The following is a 21,625-nucleotide window of genomic DNA, read 5'->3' as shown; positions in this document are numbered from 1 at the left end:
GTCACTAATGGTGAGAATTTTCTCATAGAAGGCATGGTGTTCCTCCTTGAGCCTCTTGGGGACAATGGAAATGCAAGCCTCAAGGGATTGATCTCTGGTCTCAAAGGGGGCCTAGGCATTGAACACTTTGATATAGTGTTGCTAGATTTTCAGTTCTTCCCTCTTAAGCTTCTAGCTTGGTGTGTTTTCAATGCATTTATGTTCATGTCCTTGTCTAGATACCCCCTAGGTGATTACTCTCCTTCTCCTACACTTCTATGAGGGATTCTCACTTTTTCCCTCCATCAAGGTCTTAAGTGATCTAAGGTTTGGGTGGGTTTCTATATAAGCATCTTCTTGATTAGAAGAAAAGCTATTTTGGTTTTGCAATGTGCTCCTATATCTAACAAGGGTAAGTGCACCAAGTTGTAGTGCCAAAAGGGGGGGGGGGGGGGGTATAAGTGGCCACTTTTTTCTAACAACAACAATTTTTGAACTTTGACAAGAATTTGAACAGAGTTACACTCAAAATTTTAAGATATGAAAAAAATAAAAGTAGTAGTCCTTTGAATCTAGTTTCTAAACTACTAATTTTTTTTCAAAATGGTTTAGTTTTAGGTCCTCAAAAAAGGGGGCCATAGAAAGTGATAGTATTTTTTCATAAAAAATATAACATAGTGCAAAGTGTGGCAACCCCTTAAATTTTAACTTTTTTTGGAAATTATTTAATCACTCTAGTCAAAAGTTACCTAACACGGTGTAGTTTATCCCATATTTTCAGGTAATTTTATAAAAAAAAAATTTAATGAATTTTAGAATTGGACACATCCCAAAAATGTAAAATATTTGTGTACTCCCCCTAGAAATGATTGAAAACTAATCTAAAATCAAAACTTCTTTTTTTCTAAGTGTGTAGAATGGAGACTAGCTTCTAAAAACTAAATTGTTACAAAATTTGATGAACGCGCTAAAATCTACATCCCAATTAGTACATGTTGGTTTTTGAGAGAAAATGGGCATACATTCAAAAGAAATTATAGTTGAAAGGCTTCAAATAGTTCAAATTCAAAATAAATTATATGGTTATATAGCTAATACAAAGATCTACAATATCATGTAACCTGATTTTATTGATGCTCAACCATGAGAAAACTTGAAGGAGAGCATACAAGAAAAATCAAATTTTTTTTTATGCTTGCTACAAAACATGTCTTAGAATAGTTTAGAGACTCCAATCCTTTAGGTTGGATCCCCAAGGCAAATCCAAGCCTTAGGCTTGGTAGAATCCAAATATTTAAATAGCATGTGTGCACCATAGTGCACATGAGCTATTTAAGGCACTTTTAAATTTAGACTTACATAGCGTGCACACACTATAGCACATATGTGCTATAGTGAAAACACACATTGTAAGCATGAATCTCAATAGAGAGTGAAGGAGAGAGGAATAGAGGGTAGAGAGTGAGAGAGAGTAGAGGATGGGAAGAGAGTAGGAGATGGGAGATGGTGGGATAGGGAGAGATGGAGAGATAAATGGAGAGAGAGAGAGAGAGAGAGAGTAGGGGATGGGAGAGGGAGAGAGAGGGAGAGTAGAGGATGGGAGAGGGTGTGATAGGGGGAGTGAGAGATGTGTGTGAGAAATATATAGTAAAAGAGAGGAGTGGGAGAGAGATTTAGCTAGAAAAATATAGAGATGAAGATCAAGATAGATACATGAATATATATATACATATATATATATATACATATATATATATACATATATATATATACATATATATATATATATACATATATATATATGTATATATATATATATATATATATAGAGAGAGAGAGAGAGGGTGAGAGAGAGAGTAGGGGATGGGAGAGGGTGGGATAGGGGAGAGAGAGAGAGAGAGAGAGAGAGAGAGAGAGAGAGAGAGAGAGAGAGAGAGTGGGGGGGGGGGGGGGGAGAGACAAACAAAGAAGAGACACAGAGAGAGTGCATGATGGGAGAGGGTGGGATAGTGAGAGAGAGATTTTTCACATAGTGTGTATGTGCTATAGTGCATATGCACTATACCGAAACATCAAAAAATGGTTATAAGGAAAGTTTGGGTCCCTACTAACTCATATTCTCTTTTTTATTTGTTGTTTGTTCTGTTGTTCCAATAGAAAACAAGGGTTTCATGCTATTAGAAGCTATAAAACACCAAATTCAATCATTGGATACACTATTTGAAGGCTTTTTGAACTTTCTTTCTATAGAAAAGGTTATTGTAGTCCTTTTAAAATATTTTTTTGTTACTATAGAGAAAAAATTCATTATAATTTGACAAGTTGTTTAATATATAGTGAATTCATTGTTCAATTTGTATGTTTGAATGAATTGTTATTTGGAAATGATTAGAAATTTCACAAGTTTTTTAATATATATTGTGTATTCATTAAAATAATTGTAATTTGTATATGTATTTGGATGATTTTTTATGTACAAATTGTAAGTAATTAAGATGTTTGAATAATTTGACATATAAAAATCATCATCATGCCAAGGAAGAAACCAAAATCTCAAACAACAGAAGGGAGGGAGAGAGACTTGGAAGTTAAAAGAGATAAAATGAAACTACTACATGAAAAAAGAAAATTGCAATGCAATAATGAAGAATTGTCTTTCGAAGAGGGACACAAACCACCAATACAAAGAAACAAAGATGAAGAATTGGAAAGACAAAGAGAACGAATGAGAGTTTTACACTCAAGAAGACATTTGAATTGTGAAGCTACACCATCTTCTAATGTTGGAGTCATATCATCATCTCATGTTGAAGAGACACTAATTTCTACATCTGATGATGTACACACTCCATCGTGTCATGTTGAAGGCACACCATCAACATATCAAGTAGGTGATATTCCATCTTTTGCATCTTATTGCCAAGGCACATCATCTTTGGTTCAAGGTACACAAAATACTCAACCTTATGTTGATGTTCAAAATGTTGAAGGAATGGAAGAGATTATAACACCTTCTATAATTTATTTTAGAAGACCAAAATAAATGATTTATATTGATACTAACATTTTTAAATCAATACTTGACAAGATTAGCAAGTATACTTGTCAAAGAAAAGTTAATTATATGCAGAGATTATTCTTTTAAGAGTTAAATATTACATGTCAATGCCAATTATTTGTTGAAATGATGAGGAATTTGAAATTTAGGCCCATCATGAAGATTCTTGGGCTAAGAAAAATGGATGATTCAAATGAAAAAAAAATTGTAAAGAATCTAATGAGTGCATATGAAAAAGTGGGTTCTAAATCATGCACCACAGATAGTAATATCAGAAGATGTGTACTTACATTGATAATAGTAAGTACCCAAATGAAGAAAGCTCCACTCGTGAGAAAGACAAGAAAAATATTGAAAATCAGTAAAGTTACTCTAAGGAGAGCCATGGTAAGGTGTGAAAGAGTGGAAGATCCAACAAAAAATGAGTTATGGACATTTAGTGGTAGACTACTACGAAGGGATAAAGAAATTATTGAAGCTTTGAAATCATTGATTGAAGATTTTTGGACAAATAACATGTGTTTCCCCTAATCAAAGACTTGTAAGAAGTAGGATTGGTAGCCAAAATCATGATCCACATGCAAAACATTTTTTGGACTCAATTCAGACACAATTTTTTGCAAAATGTATTGGTATGTATCCTCAAATTTGGATTAGTCAAAGATTTTTTGAGATGTGTAAACCTTTTTATGTAAAGATAAATTACACAAGCACAACTTGTTTTTTTAGGATACATATTGTTTTTTCCAACCATTTTGATGTTTTTAGGCATATATGTGTGTTTTTGCATTCTAAGTTTTTTTTTGCAAGATTATGACATGAATGAGCCATCTATATTTTCAAGGGAATTCATATCCAACATTTTATTTGAAATAGGGGATGGCTGATAATTTTACAAGATGTTATGCTTGGATGGTACATGCATATTTTATGGTTCTTTGCAGCTTTTATCAAGTTGTGAGAATATCGATAGTACACATGCAATTGGAAATGAAATAATAGATTATGGAAAATATAAGAAAATTACAAATGCTCTAAAAATTGGAAACAAGGTAAAAGATGTGATTTAGTCATTGAAAAGATTCCAGTGTATGAGTTCATGAAGATTTTCTTTGAAAAGATTATTTACGAGTATGCAAGGCATACACATAGAGCTCGATGGTTAGATTTGTGATTCAAGTTGCACATGGATATATTTTCACTAGATACTATTGTTTCAGTTGTAGACTTCATAGATAACTACACACTAAAACCACAAAATGAGGTGCAAGAAAAGTATTATACTTCTCAACAAAGTTTCATATTTGTTTACATAACATTCATGCATTCACCTACAAGTACAGAGGATGACAGGAAGATATTGAAGGAGTACCATTTTTACATCAGCGATGATCAATCACATTCTACAAAGTTTGTACATGGTTGTTAACAACTATTTTATGGAGATTTGGTTAATAGGGGCATACCATATTGCCATCACATTATTTGGTCAAACAATTGCACATCTCAATTCAAGAATGCACAGATGTTCTATTGGTTGAGTAGGATGCACAAGTTGTCTAGAATTCAATATATGTAGAATTTAACAAAATTTGGTCATGGAAAGGGAGATCACGATGGTGTAGGCACATGCATCAAAAGATCCTTAGCTCATGAATAATTAAAGTACAAAGATAGAGCAACATTGATAGATGCAAAATCCACTGTCTAGTGGTGTAATGCTATAATGGGTCTAGGTAAGGAAGGTAATTTTATGGTTCATATATTTTTTTTGTTGATAGATAATACTAACATTATAACATATGAGGATTGTTGTACACTGACAGAATCAAGTGAGTTTCACTCTTTTAGAATCTATGTAGGTTGATGGAGTATCCACACACAAAAACTGGCATGTTTTTGTCCATCATGTACAGAGGAAGATTGGGATGAGTGTGTGTCGACTAAATGGGTGGACAAATGGGATATATGGGTTTTGAACTCAATTGACACCTATCATCCCCCACAAGTAGTGGAAATGGTAGAGATGGATTCATCCATTGACTTTGACCACTTGTCTGTTCTAGTGCAACCTGGTAATATATATATCTCTCTAAATTTGATATGTAACTTTATAAAATTTACTTAAGTATTTTCTAAATTAGTGACCGCATCTTGTACATTTATCACTACAGGCCATGTTTTTGTTGTTATTGCACCTGAAGACAATCAAGAAGGGACAAATTATTATTTGTGTCATTATGTCTAGGTAAATTTTTTTTTGGACCACTCAACTATAGATGGTGAAGGTTTAGAGTACCATATAGGTGTGGTGGTTGTAACTGGTACATGGCTTAGACAATATTCTATGAAGAACCCTAACTTGTGGTTATTTGAGGATTGGTAAAAAAAGAGGATGATTCTTCATTATTCAAACCTTGTTGTCGCGTTAAATGTCCACTTGATAAAATATGGTGGAAGACCACATAATAATAATCTTTGGAAGGTTTGTGAGTTAGACCATGAGGCAATATTTGAGACATTAAAATGTAGAACAAATCCAACTAGTGCATTAGATTGAATATAATTACAAAAACATGGACCTCTCTCACTTTTTGTGATGGAGAGTGCACAAATAGGTAGCTTCAAATAAAATTTCCCAATATTTAGTGTAGGGCACCTCCCTCTAATCCTCCAATGGATCAAAGAAACACACTCTCCAACTTCACCAAGAATTCAAGGACAAAGAACCAATCTTGCCCACTTCATGGGTTTTGCACCAGTCTCCCTCAACTAGGCGAATATTAGGAAAACACCATAGAAGTTTGTCCTAAGGATTATAAGGTGTGAAATTAACTTAGGGCACTTAGTTAACACATGCTACACTACCATTTTGAGTTAGAGACTTGCACAAAGCCTCAAACCCCAATTTGGCCTAGTAGGCCTATGAGCCCCTTTTAGCCCTCCTAAAATGGCTTTTGTTAGGAATAAGGTGTCTCAACCTTGGATAATTCCTACTCTTATTATTTGTTTTGTAAAATGTATTTTTGCAAATAATATGTAAATGTGAGTGTACATGTCTAGTTGGCATGTTGATCACTTACATGTGTCAGCATCTTGAAGTGTGTGAAGGAGATCATGGCTGAAATGGTTATGATGGATTCCTATGATGCGTAAGAGCTATTTAAGGAATGAGCTATGATAGGTGTAAGAGCATCTTATGAAATGGGGCCTATTTGGGCACCCAAGAATGAGTGGTTGGTGTGTGTAAGAGAATATGCCAAAAATAGGTTGGTATAACGGATTCCCTTATACTTCTCTTGTGACCACTATTTTTGGCAGATTCTATGACAAGATATCATTGTCTATTCAAGGGATGGATGCCCTTTTCTTGGTATTGCATGTACATGTGGCATTGTGCATGGTTCTTGGTGGTTGAGCCATGAAAAATGCCCAACTCCTTTGTGGGCATTTTTTTGGGTCTTAAGATATTTATAAAAGTAGTATTGCATGTTGTAAATGCAAGAGAGAGAAAGAGGAGAGTGTGCAGGTACTGAGGTGTTGTTGGAATCTTCTATTGTTGATGTTAAACTTGCATTGCAAGTGTATTGTAACCTTGTGTTGAAGATAATACATTGTGCAGGTTTTGAAGGGGTGGGGTTGTTTTATTGAAAGGTTTTTTCCCACCGAAAAATCTTTGTGTTATGTATTTCTTTCTCTATCTATTTTTTGTATGCATGGTTGGCTGCAATATTGTTGTTTATATGATATTGAATCTGTAAGTGTAGAAGATTTTAATAGGATTTGCACCATACTTTCCTTAAGAGATTAGTGTAGGAAGTTTTTTTCGCACCTGAGTTTCCTTACAAGTGGTATCAAAGCCTGATCAACTTTTGATCCTAATTGTTGGGTAGGGTTTTTTGAGCTAATCTCAAGTTGAGTGGGAGTCTTGTGTAGAGCATCCTAAATCTTATTTGCAGATTGAGATGGCAAGTTCATCATATGGAAGAATGGAGGTGGGGAAATTTAATGGCACTAATTTTGAGTTGTGGAAACTCAAGATGGAAGACATGTTGGAAGATCGTGACCTATGGGAAGCAACTTTAAATGCTACAAGACCAGAAACTGTAGCTCAAGAAGATTGGGATATCAAAGACCATAAAGCTAAGAGTCTCATAAGACTCTATTTAACTGATGCAGTCCTTCTAAATGTTCTAGATGAGAAAACTGCATATAGTTTGTGGGAAAGACTTGGGGCCGTGTATCAGGCCAAATCTTTGGTGAACAAGTTGTTCCTAAGGAAGAAGTTGTATTCTTTGTGAATGGAGGAAGGTGGATGCTTAACGGATCATGTAAATGTATTTAATCAGCTGGCTACATAGTTGAGATCAGCTCGTGTCAAGTTAAAGGAGGAGGATTGTTGCTACACACTTTTGTGTTCTTTACTGGATTCATGGGACCATCTTGTGATGGCACTCAGAAGCACATTAGTCACTTTCAAAATGGATGATGTGGTGTCTTCACTGCTATCAGAGGAGATGCGGAGAAACGCTTCTGTTTTAGAAAAAGAAGCCCTTGTTGTTCATGGGAGATCCACAGAAAGAGGGAAGAAAGTTGACAATAAGTCTGACATTAAGGGTAGATCCAAATCCCGTGGGAAGTCAAAGACTTCCAATAAGTCTAAGGAAAAATGTTGGAACTGTGATAAACCTAGGCACTTTCATAAAGATTGCAAAGAGTTGAAGAAGAAGAAGAAGAAAGGTTTAGATTCAGCTTCAGAAAGATCTCAAGAAGATGGTGATGCATTCATCGTAGCTTTGGCAGCCCATGCATTTGATGATGTGTGGTTGGTTGACTCCAGTGCATCTTTTCACATGACCTCTCATCAAAACTGGTTCTCAAAATATGAAGAGTTCGATGGTGGAAAGGTGTACTTGGGTGATGATTCTCACCTAAAGATAGTTGGACACGGAAGGGTCACTATCAGATTTCCTGATGGACGAGTTAAGGGAATCAATGGAGTTATGCACATTCCAAGTTTGGCACAAAACCTATTATCTGTAAGTATGCTGAATGATGTAGGTGTGCAAGTTGTTTTTTCGAAAGAAGGATGCAAGATGATGAGAGGATCGATAGTGCTTGCAAGGGGTACTAGGAGAGGTACCTTATTTCAACTATATGCATGTATTCCTCTATGTAATAGTTCTTCATCCTCACCATCTAAATGAGCAGTGAAAAATTCTGTGGTTATTGGTTTTGATGGCAATGCAAACACTTTGGAAGGTAAGCTTCCTATAGAAAAGACAATGTTGTGGCATTTGAGATTTGGTCACATTGGTGAAAATGGTCTTAGAACCCTGAAAAATAAAAATCTCGTTGAAGGGTTAAATGATTGCAATCTTGAGTTAGACTTTTGTGAACACCATGTCTATGCTAAACAAAATTGTGTTCAATTTTACTCTAGTTCTCACAAATCTTCTGATGTTTTGGATCTTATTCATTTTGATGTATTTGGTCCTGTAAAAGTTCCTTCAATCTCCAAGTTTGTATTTTTTGTATCTTTCATAGATGATTATAGTAGGACATGGATTTATTTCCTTAAAAGTAAGACACAAGTCTTTAGTCGATTCAAGGAATTTAAAGCCCTTGTAGAGAATTAGACTAGTAAGAAGATTAAGTGTGTGAGAACTGACAATGGTGGTGAGTTTTGCTCAGCAGAGTTTGAACAATTCTGTAAAGAACAAGGTATCAAGAGGCATAAGAAAACTCCTTATACCCCATAGCAAAATGGAGTTGTAGAGATAATGAACATGACATTGATGGAGAAGGCTAGGAGTATGCTTAGTGGAGCTGGTTTAGAACAAAGGTTTTGGGCCGAAGCTGTGGCCACTGCTTGCTATCTGGTTAATAGATCTCCTACATTAGCCCTTGTTGGTAAGACACCCATGGAGGTGTGGTTTGGTAAGAAGCCTTCAATTAGTCATCTTCATATTTTTGGTTGTGAAGCTTATGCACATGTTCCAAAGGAAAAAAGATCTAAGTTGGAAAACAAAGCTGTTAAATGTATTTTCATCAGGTATAGTGCTAGTGTGAAAGGATACAAGCTTTGGGATCCTGTGACTAGTAAGGTGTTGTATAGTAGAAATGTTACTTTTAGAGAGCTAATGTATTCTCTTATTGTGCTACAACCAGATGAAAAAGAAAAGGAAAAAGATGTTTTTTAGTTTCCTCCTACCCCTGAGAAGACTGAACAGAGAGACCATGTTGGGTCTAATGATGAGGAGAGCTCTAGCAACTTTGATAGTTCAGAAGAAGAGGAAGAACAACCTCAACCTCAGCCCTTGAGGAGATCCATGAGAGAAAGAAAGCAACCAAAAAGGTTTGGTTATTCTATGTTAGATTCTAGTTGTGCTTTTGCTTTGATTACTAACACTGATGAGCCTAGATCTATGAAAGAGGCTTTTGGCATGGAAGATGCAGGTTTCTGGATTGAGGCTATGGATGATGAGATGGCTTCATTAGAGAAAAACAAAACTTGGGACCTTGTACCTTTTTCTAAAGCGAGAAAAGCTATTGGTTGTAAATGGGTGTTTAAGAAGAAATTTTATGCAGATGGCAGTGTTGAAAGGTACAAAGCTAGATTGGTTGCAAAGGTGTATTCACAAGTGGAGGGAATAGATTATAGTGAAATATTCTCTCCTGTTGCAAAGTTGACATCCATTAGATTTTTTTTATCTCTTGCTGCATCATATGATTTAGAGATAGAACAGATGGATGTGAAGATAGCTTTCCTTCATGGTGATTTGGAGGAAGAGATCTATATGTCATAGCCTGAGCACTACATTGTTAAAGGTAAATAATCCTTAGTTTGCAGATTAAAGAAATCTCTATATGGTTTGAAGAAATCTCCTAGGATGTGGTACCTTAAGTTTGATGCCTTTGTGTTGTCAATTGGATTTGTAAGATCGAAATCAAATCATTGTGTTTATTTTAGAGTTGAAAATGATCGCCTTCTTATTGTTGCATTATATGTTGATGATATGTTGTTGTTTGGGAAGGGTAAGGGTATGATTTCTGATTTTAAATCTAGTTGTCAGCATAGTTTGAGATGAAAGATCTTGGGGCAGCTAGGTACATCTTGGGTATGGAAATCAGTAGAGATAGGTCTAATAGAAAAATTTGGTTGAGTCAGAGTAAGTATGTGAAGTCTATGTTGGACAGGTTCAGCATGGCAGATTGTAGACCACTATGTGTTCCTATTCTTGTGGGAATATCTGGAGATGATTGTCCAATATCTCCTAGTGAGATGGAGGACATGAGTAGAGTACCTTATGCTAGTGCAGTTGGCTATCTTATGTGTGCTATGGTCTGTACTAGACTAAACATTGCCCAAATAGTGGGAGTCCTGAGTCAGTTTATGGCTAATCTTGGATGAGTACATTTGGATGCAGTTAAGAGAGTATTCAGATATTTGAGGCATACATTAGATTACTCCATATGTTATCATGGTAACTCTTCTAGATCTCCACATTCAGTTTTTATTCATAGGTTTGTGGATTTAGATTAGGCAGGTGATACTGACTGCAGGAGATCCACCAGTGCTTATGTGTTCACTATGTTTAGTGGTGCCATCAATTGGATGAGCAAGCGATAACCTGTGGTTGCTTTGTCCACTACATAAGCTGAGTACATGGCTACTACTCATGCTTGTAAGGAAGCCATTTGGCTTAAGAGATTGTGTTCTAATGTTGGTGTTGATGCAGAACAGATTACTATTTGGTGTAATAGTCAGAGCGTTATTTTCCTTGCGAAAAATCCAACTTTCCATGCTAGAATGAAGCACATTGATGTGCAGTTTCACTTTGTGAGAGATATGGTGGAAGATGGAAAGGTAAATTTGGAGAAGGTAGATACTGTGAAGAATGTTGCAGATGCATTAATGAAACTAGTGGGCATTGAGAAGTTCAGATGGTGTTCGAAGTCTATGGGCCTTTTGGCCTATAGCGGTTAGTTCCTGTTATGTTCTTGTTGCTCTGACCAGGTGTTCGACAAGTGGGAGAATGTTAGGAATAAGGTGTCTCAACCTTGGATAATTCCTATTCTTATTATTTGTTTTGTAAAATGTATTTTTGCAAATAATATGTAAATGTGAGTGTACATGTCTAGTGTGCATGTTGATCACTTACATGTGTCAGCATCTTGAAGTGTGTGAAGGAGATCATGGCTGAAATGGTTATGACAGATTCCTATGATGCGTAAGAGCTATTTAAGGAATGATCTATTATAGGTGTAAGAGCATCCTATGACATGGGGCCTATTTGGGCGCCCAAGAATGAGTGGTTGGTGTGTGTAAGAGAATATGCCAAAAATAGGTTGGTATGACGGATTCCCTTATACTTCTCTTGTGACTGCCATTTTTGGTGGATTCTATGACAAGCTGTCATTGCCTATTCAAGGGATGGATTCCCTTTTCTTGGTATTGCATGTACATGTGGCATTGTGCATGGTTCTTAGTGGTTGAGCCATGAAAAATGCCCAACTCCTTTGTGGGCATTTTTTGGGTCTTAAGATGTTTATAAAAGTAGTATTGCATGTTGTAAATGCAAGAGAGAGGAAGAGGAGAGTGTGCAGGTATTGAGGTGCTATTGGAGTCTTCTATTGTTGCTGTTAAACTTTCATTGCAAGTTTATTGTAACCTTGTGTTGAAGATAATACATTGTGTAGGTTTTGAAGGGGTGGGGTTGTTTTACCGATAGGTTTTTCCCCACCGAAAAATCTTTGTGTTATGTATTTCTTTCTCTATCTATTTTTTGTATGCATGGTTGGCTACAATATTGTTGTTTATATGATATTGAATCTGTCAGTGTAGAAGATTTTAATAGGATTTGCACCATACTTTCCTTAAGAGATTAGTGTAGGAAGCTGTTTTCACACCTGAGTTTCCTTACAGCTTTTTGGATCTAACTTTAAAAAGTTCCAAAAAAGACCCCCAAAAAATTATGTTTTTGAATACCCTTTTCAAATTTTCTTCAAACCTAACAACACCAATTTCTAGTTCCACTCCAACATTCCCTTCCATTTACTAGGCAATAGAGACCTAATTGATTAGGTTAGGCTTGGTTTACAAAGCAAATAATAGGAAATGGGGTCATGGAAATGAACTCAATACTCATGAATGATTAGAAACACTAAAAAAATGTATTGCCAAATTCTCAACCCTTCACCAAGTCCCAAACTCCTTCCATTCACCAAACAACATGCTACAAAAAGTCAAATCCCTCAAGGCACTTAACCTAGGGCTTGGTTGGAAAAATCATAAAAAAATCCTCCATTTTGGAAACCTAGAATCTTCAATAGGACCCTAATAAATAGTATCTCCCAAGTGGCCATGAAATTCCAACTAGGGAGATTGCAGTTAGAGGCTCATCTTTGTGGAATGCACCAAAATGTTGTCCTAAAAACCTTACTTCACTAAAAATGCAATAACTTGAACAAGAAAGCACTTAGAAAGATGAAACCAAAAGAAAATGAAAAATGATTCAAATATCTATCTCAAGAATCCATCAGATTTGGTCTTAAAATCCATTTAGTATGGACAACGTCCAAAAAATAGAGAAAATGACTCCAAAACCAAATTTTATTCTTTGTAACTTGTTCCAATTCATACATTAATGCCCCCCAGAGCTCAAAAATGAGGTATTTAACTCTCCCATGTCTATTCTAATGGTTACAACCAATATTTTAATGGTGATAAGCAATTTTCCACTAATTTTTATTTTTTAGCAACTATTACAAATTCTCAACTATGCAACTTCGCACAACAAGTGCATTTTTTGCATTTTTCACTTGAATCCACTTATAGGACTTGGAAAAGGTTCCAACATATCTAAAACCAAATAAAACCACATAATACTATGCTTTCTTGACCAAAAACATTAAAAAACTCAAATTTTCCTAATGAACAACTTTTTCTTATAAATTGCATTAAGTGCCATAGACATGCAAAATGGTATCTTGCATTGACAACCATGGACTTTTCATCCAAGGTTTGTTTATTCTTGCCTAAGTAGGTGAAAAAAAACATGAAAACCTAAACCTAAACCAAGTGTCTGTGTGCTCTACACCATTAGGAAACTAAGGTGTTTGATTACCTAATAGGTCATAGGAATCCTAACTAGGATCCTAGAGTGATCCTAGATGGACCGATTTCATCAAAAGATGTAAAGAGAAAAAATTGCTCAAAAGTTGCAAAGTTGCTCAAAAAGTTTCTTGATTAACTTTTGCAATTTTTGCAAAAAGTTGCAGAATGATAGTTTGGGAAGTTGTAACTACCCATGCTCACATATTTGAGCATGGGGAAGCATATTTTGGAAGGTTAGAAGGTTTTTAGTCAGATTCTACATGTGTGTGTCTATTGTACAGATTGCTGCAAAATTCTAATTATTTTGCAGTGCTTTAATGCCCTAGTACAACTATGTATGGATTGGGACAAAAGATTTAACTTATGGTTTTTGTAGAGTAGTGTTTCCTTGTTCTTTTTCATATTGAAACTAGGATGTTGTTGCAAAGCTCGCCCATGATTAGTTTGGGTCAAAGAAATGGAATTCCTAGAAGCCCTATGATGTTACCTTGAATGAGCAAGTGGTTTGGGAGATTGATTTGAAGTTTGAATGGAACTAGAAGCTTTTTAGTGAAAACTAGTCTAGAGGCCTAAAAGATAGGGTAGAAACTAGGGCTTGAGGGTGAATAAGGTTGTGGGTGTTTTGAAGCTCTGTAAATTTAGAATCTTGAAGTGCTAGGAGATAGCTTTCAAATTCCTAAGGTCTACCATGAGGTTGTTTGGAAGAAGGATATGGAGGGTATCTACAACATTAGTAAAAGCCAAAGAAGGTTGAGTGAGAGATCCTAAGCAAGGGTTAGGGTTCTAGAGGAAGGAAGGGCTAGTAGAACCAGTGCCTTAACAAGAGAGATTAAGTCTACAAAAATTCAAATATGCCTAGGAGAAAAGTTGGGGAAGAGTCTTGGAGGCTAAGCTTGGTGAGGAGATCAAGAAAACAAGAACCATTGGATGATTCAAGGTTAGGAACCTTAATTAATAGTGTTTAATTGACAAAACCCTAGACCCTCTGCATCACTCTTTCACCCAACCAACAAACTAAAAAATCTCCAACCTTCTCTCAAGGTTTTTGATGCAATGGAAAAGTGTGACAGGGCCCAACCAAGTGTACAATGTAAAAATGTGCATTGGAAAGGCAATGTTCCCCAAACCCACAAAAAAACAACTATCCTTTCTAAAAATCCAACACCATCCCAAAGGATATGGTGGATGCATTTCACATATCTAAGTTGGATTCAAGATATTTTAAGTTGTTTTAGACCCTCAACTAAATCCTAGCTCTCAAATTACTCAAAATTACCTAGTAGGCCTAATTGCCCCCAAATAGGTCTCCTACGAGAAAGATGTTAGGTTTTCTCCCAAACTCTCAAAATAAATTATCAAATAAAATATTTTTTTAGATACCCATTTCATCTTTCTTTAACATATCTCAACCTCGGTATAGCTTGTTTTGGACCAACAAACAGATCCTCCAACTAGGCACCCTTTTTAAGCATAAAATAGGGTGTTTTTTCAAAGCAACTACATGTTGTCCTTGCTTCCAATGTTACAAACTCTCAAAATTCTCCTCAAATGGACCTAATGAAAGGAATATTAGGTAAATTTGATGCTCCAACCTCTACAAGTAAGAAACCCCCCAAATTGGTCTCTTACAAACCCTCAAACCTAGGGCTTTCTCAATGTATGACTTCCCAAGACAACTTCAATCAAATTAAGGTTGATTCACCATATCCAAGGAATATTTATACATAATATACCATTAAAAAACCCTCTCCAATGGATAGATCTCCTACTGCTACTCCTTGGGCATGCATTTCATGCACTTACAACCACCTAAACTCCATTAGAGGCCTCCAACCATGAAAAATCCTATACAAACATTGTTAGAAGGATTATATATATATTAATATAGGTTAATTCCATGGGAATCATATTCCTAAATCCATGGAATGACCAATTACTCCCTAACTACCCAAAACTTGCAAAATGGATGAAAAGTTGCTTGCAATCAACACTTTTGGAAAAATGGACTCCTACTTGTCTTAATTCCCCTTCAGACTGCACAAATGAGGTATTTATCCATCCTATGCCTATTCCAATGGTTACAACTATTATTTGAATAGTTATAACTCCTTTCCAACAAAGTTGCATTTTTTAGCAACTTTTACAACTTTTAAATTTTGCAATTTTGCACAAAAAGTGCAACTTTTGCAAAGTTCACTAGATTTCACTTCTAGGACTTGGAAAAGGTTCCAAATAATTCAAAAAAAACTAAAAACACCTAATCCTAGGATATCTTGACCAAAAAATCAAAAGACACAATTTTGCCTAATTAGCAACTTTTGCTCATATCTTGCACAAAATGGCCTAGGCATACATATCTTGTTTATATCTCTCTAACTGTTCATCATGGGATCAAATTGTCTACTCTATTAGCTCTAAGTGGTTGGATAAATCCTATTCCCAAGCTCATCCCATCCTATTCACCATTCAGACATTCTCAGGCACGTCGAACAAAATTGACCCTAAGAGTCACTAAATGCCATATGGAAATTATCTTTGATGGGGCATATCTTGGAGCTCATACAAGGTATGGATACAATTCTAGGTCCTATAGGAACATGTTTTCAACACCTACAATAACCTCTCTCACTTTTTGGAGATTGGATTCCATTTTCATTTTGCGGCCCCACCTCAAGTGATGTTGAAACTTGTAGTGTTGGTCAATACAAAGTCACCAATTGGTGAATCTCTCTAACCAGTTGTCATGGGATCAAACTATCTGCTCCATTAGCTTTGAGTGGATAGCTAAACTTGAGTACCAAGCTTGTCCCATCTTGTTGACTGCTTGAACATTCTCGGGCATGCCGAACAGAATTGACCCTAAGAGTCACTAAATGTCATAGAGTAGTGATCTTTGATGGGGCATATCTCAGAGCTCGTGTAAGGTATGGATGAAATTTTGGGTGCTCTAGGTTCATGTTGTTGATACCTACAATAATCTCTCTCTCTTTTTGGAGATGGGATTTCATTTTGATTTTGTTGCCCAATCTTGATTGATGCTGAAACTTGTAGTGTTAGCCAATACAAAGTCACCAACCAATGAATCTCCTTAACCATTCGTTGTAGGATCAAACTATATGCTCTGTTAGCTCTAAGTGGCTGCATAAATCCTAGTACCAAGCTTTTTCAATCTTGTTCACTACTTGAACATTCTTGGGCATGCTGAACGAAATTGACCTTGAGAGTCACTAAATGCCATAGGGCAGCGATCTTTGATGAGGTATATCTCAAAGCTCATGTGAGGTATGGATGCAATTCTAGGTGCTACAGGATCATGTTTTGGACACCTACAATAACATCTCTCACTATTTGGAGATTGGTTTTTTTTTTTTGATTTTGCAGCCCCATCTCAGGTTTTGCTAAACTTGTAGTGTTGTCCAGTACAAAATTGCCAAATGGTGAATCTCTCTAACCTTTCATTGTGGGATCAAACTGTCTACTCTATTAGCTCCAAGTGGCTAGGTAAACCCTAGTATTAAGCTTGTCTCATCTTATTGACCACTTGAGCATTCTCGGGCATGTCAAATGTAATTGACCCTGAGAGTCACTAAATGCCATAGGGAAATGATCTTTGATGGGGAATATCTCAAACCTCGTGTAAGGTATGGATGTAATTCTAGGTTCTATAGGATCGTGTTGCCAACACCTACAATAACCTATCTCTCTTTTTGGAGATTAAATTCTACTTTGATTTTGTAGCCCCATTTTTGGTGAAGCTGAAACTTGTAGTGTTGGTTAGTACAAAGTCACCAACTAGTGAATCTCTCTATCCATTTTTTGTGGGACTGAAATGTTTTCTCTATTAGCTCTAAGTGGACAAGTAAACCCTAGTCATAAGCTTTTCTTATCCCATTAACCACTAGAATGATCTTGGGCATGCTATATAAAATTGACCCTAAGAGTCACTAAATATTGTGTGTCAATACTTGGAAGAATGGAAAAGATACAAGAAGTTGAACACTTAAAGGAAAGTTTAATAAAGAAAAAAGTATTGTACAAACATGAACTAACTTAATCCAAGGTTGAACTTCAATGTGCAATCCATTATCTCAAACTCACTTTGGTAAATCCAAGAACTATTAAAGGAAATGTAACAAAATGTTTATATTCAAATTGAAGAATGAACTCTTCCAACAAACAACCAGTAGATTTTTCTTCTTCTAGGTATTATAGGACCTCCCAAGTCATGTGTTTAGTTAAACCAACCATCTTGCCTTCTTTCCACACCATAACTAACAAGTAACACAAAATTTTGTGGAGCAACTTTTAAAAGTTGCAAACCACATTGCAATTTTTGCATTTTTGACTTCTAGACCCTTGAAACCTTTTTGAGTTGAACCAAATAGGTTCAATAAAGGTGTTTAGACATAATGTGGCCCTTTGGTAACCAATATGGCTCTTTTTGTCCCCTAGACCCATTTGAGAAACTTCTTGACAATTTAGCAACATTTGGCATTACAGATCCTAATCAACCAACATTACATTTTATGAGTTCCAAACATTTGAACAAGATGCAAAATCACTATTTAGGACCTAGTCAGGTCATATCCAACTTATCAATGACTTGTATGGACTTTGAACCACTTTGACCACCTAGTGTCCCCTCTAGTGTTTATTAGCTTGTACATACTTAAACAAGGCTTAGTCAAACTAACTTGATCTAAGCAAACCAACATGCCACCTTGACTTGGCTAGAGTCACAACAAGTCTCAAAGACACAAAAAAATAAACAAAGCCAAAACAAGGGTTGTTATGTGTCCTATACTAGGATAATAACAAACAAAAGATATCTAAGAAAAAGTGCAACAATTATAGAATCATAAGAAGATCATATATAATGTGTTTCCATGAATGAAGCACTTGAAGATATGGATAAGAAAGCAATATTGATATCAAATTCCATGAATAGATTAAAATTTTTATTTCAAGTCTTCTCGTGTTCTGAAGATAAATCATATATAAACTCTTGACATGTTTATGATGACACTAAGATTCAATCTTAGATATTTACATAATGTAACCAACTCAAGAGTCAAACTTCAATATTAATTGTATAATAGTAATAAGAATTTAAGTTTCACTGTTCTCACCCCAACAAAAACTCCAAATAAGTTACTCAAAATCAAAAGTACTCATAACTTGTTGTTAGTGAATAGATTGTCCTCTAAAGAAATACATATAGATTAACCCCAAAAATCCTAAATAGGAAGACTGAATATGCACTAAAAATTGGGTCACTTTGCTATTGAAAACAGTAAGCACCCTTTAAATTTATTCAGGTAAAGCTCCTTGTATATGATTTACAATGAATCGGATACATTGCAATTGACAATGCTTTTAACCTAAAAGCAAGAAAGGTTTACAAACATCTATCTGTAAACATGATATAGATGCAAAAAAAAAAAAAAGGAAATAGAAAATAAATAACACAAAGTCCATTTATTCAAGCATTACATTACAGAAATAACTTAGAGAAAGTACAAACTATTCATTCTAAATACACAAAAAACCATAGCACCAAGTCCAAAGGATAATCATAATGATGTTCAAATGTAATGGATACATGTTCAAAGAAAATCAATACCACTTCAAGTTGAATATTGATTAGAAAACATGTATTTAAACTCAAAGTTTTAATATAGTATTGTTTATCCCCTCCAAACACAAAAAAAAATCAATATTATATTATTTTTGTACAATAATCGCTATCTGAAAATAAAAGTCCCCTTCTCCTACATTATAATCAAAATAAGAAACAAGTAGAAAAACCCCCTTGTCATAGCACAAAGTCTATGGAAAAGAGCAGTCTCCCTAACCCCGAATATAAAAACCCTTTTGACGACATTGACATTATGTCAAACATTTACTACACTAATGCAATCAGCATTATATAAATGCCAAGTTCTAATAGTTTATATGCTTGATGATGGATTGTAATGGCTTCGAAACTCTGAATTGGTAGATGGGTTTTTGCTCCGAAGTGTTCCATGTAATCTTTCAGGTGCTTCACTTGTGCCTCTATAATGAATCTGTTGCATTTATACATGTTTTATTTTGTCAAACGTTGGAAATCCACCATCTTCCACATCAATTTTTTCACATTCATCATTTGTAGATTCAAGGAATGAGGGGAGAACTATTCCTTCTCCCTATGATTCTTCCTTTGAACAATCTCATTTGCTGACAAACTAACATAGACCACAGCCCTAGGTGACTATGAATAGATAAAGGGATTGGAGCACCTCATTTTGCATGTCAAAATCTTTGGTGGAGTGCCTTCCATGGTATACTATAGAAATATCTTCAAACACTTGGAGAGCATCCTCTGACCCTTGGGTTTTCTGTTTAGGATTTCAAATTTTTGTGTCCTAGTGTATATAAATGATGTCCAACCTTGGCATCTTCATTGTACCACTATGATGCTCCAATCTTCCTATCTCTACACACATTTGGGGTCACCATTCATTATTGACCATTCCCTGTGCACTCAGCTTTTTCAAATCTCTAGTCAGGGTTTTCATGTGCATCTATACCCTTTCATCGAGCATGATTACCATAACTCTAACACCAGATGAGCTATTAGGTGTCTTGATTACTATTGAAGTCCAAATGTTGGGTTAGATACATTGTGCTAAACCTTGAGCATCAAATCAAACATTTTTCTTGCTTTGTCTATGACAATCTCCACACTGTCGGCCACCATGAGTCACCAAAAATCTTGACAGACATGGAGATTGAGCTTATGTGCATTCTAAAATTAAAAACTCTCAAACTCTTAATGTAGCATTTGCTAGTGATCTCTACACATAGCCACATGCTTCCATTGCTACCACATGACATACACTTGTGCAACTATTCTTTGTGCATATGGTTTCTTAATCTCCATGTTGTGTGGACTCCATTTGTTCAATGTAGATGTCAAGTCTCCATTCAAATTTCCATTTTCAAAAATTGTGTATGAGGATGAATCTTTTTAGGGGTGAAGTCACCATTTAGCTAAAACTCTCTCTTCATTAGACCATGACTCTTTAATACCATTTGTCATTCCTTATCTTTGAGAAATCATGAAGATAAACCAACATTTTGTATGAAGAAAGTGATGAGCCTAAACTAATTCCCAATACCTTGTCAACATTGAACTTGATAACTCCATGAATTTGATGATGATAGCACTATGTGATCCACCCAAAGGCTAAGGATGTTTATAGTTTAGAGGAATGGAGAAATCACAACAAGTGGGCTGAGGAGACAATAGCTTCAAAATTTCAATATAGCCCGATTTTCCTTCATATTCCATAGTTGTAAGGTAAAATCATCATTGTTGGTCATCGATGGCCAATATTTCTAACCATAATTGCATAGAAAAGACCCCCAAAACAAGCATACAAGTTCTAGAACAGTTATTTGAGCACGATATAGTCATTTTAGATCTGGATTTTGATTTTCTCATTATGGATTTGCATCTTTAGGTTTGAGTTTTTAATTTTAGGATTTGTCATGCATGGGACCGAATCACTAAAATACATCATCAAAATGACTTGCTGATTGCAACTTCATCCCTTGAGTTTGCATTTCTAGTCATTATATTTGAAATTGTACTTTTGAGAGATTATTTGCATATTTAAAATTGAAACTCAAATATGAAATTTACTCTCACACTGATCCATATCTACAAACCATGACCTCTAAGCTTCAAATTTGAGATTAAATATTATAGATAATGATTAGCTTAATGAAATTAGAAACATGAGCTTGAACCCTTTGAACCAGAATAAACCATTGAACCTATAGGAGAAAATTGAACCATTGCTGAAAGGAGTTCAAGACCATAATTTAAAACAATTTAATTACTAGGTCTATATAAGTACCAACACTTGTACAATTTAAGTATAAATTAATATCATAGCCTCATTCACATGTCAAAAGATACTATCAAAGCTTATTATAATGATTCCTACCCTTATTTTGGATGCAAATTATGTTAAAATGAAATACATGACTTAAAACATAAACAAGAAAAATAAGATATCTATTATGATAACCAAAAATGTCATACATGAATAACCGATACATCAAAGTTGTAAGTATAATAATGTCGTGCATCAAATATATGTCATACATAAAATATAAAATGTCATATATACATCAAATGTATGTCAAATATGTCCACTAACATAAAATCTAAGATATATGTCCACTAATGCCTATACATGTGTTGTTAGAAATAATAGTCCACCAAGATAACTAGGAAGAGGGGGGGGGGGGGGGTTGTTGAATCAATTATCCAACAATTAAAACACTCAACTTTTAAAAAAATTAAAAATTCAACCAAAGTAGATAGCAACCATGAAAATATGCATAAAGAAAATTACACCAAATATGTTGACTAGGGAAACCCTTGATCAGATGGAAAACTCCGATGGGAATGA

This window comes from Cupressus sempervirens, chromosome 3 (assembly GCF_028749045.1).
Source record: "Cupressus sempervirens isolate cs-2001-9-10 chromosome 3, ASM2874904v1, whole genome shotgun sequence".
In the NCBI taxonomy this organism is placed as follows: domain Eukaryota; kingdom Viridiplantae; phylum Streptophyta; class Pinopsida; order Cupressales; family Cupressaceae; genus Cupressus; species Cupressus sempervirens.
Note: the sequence above shows the minus strand (reverse complement) of the source record.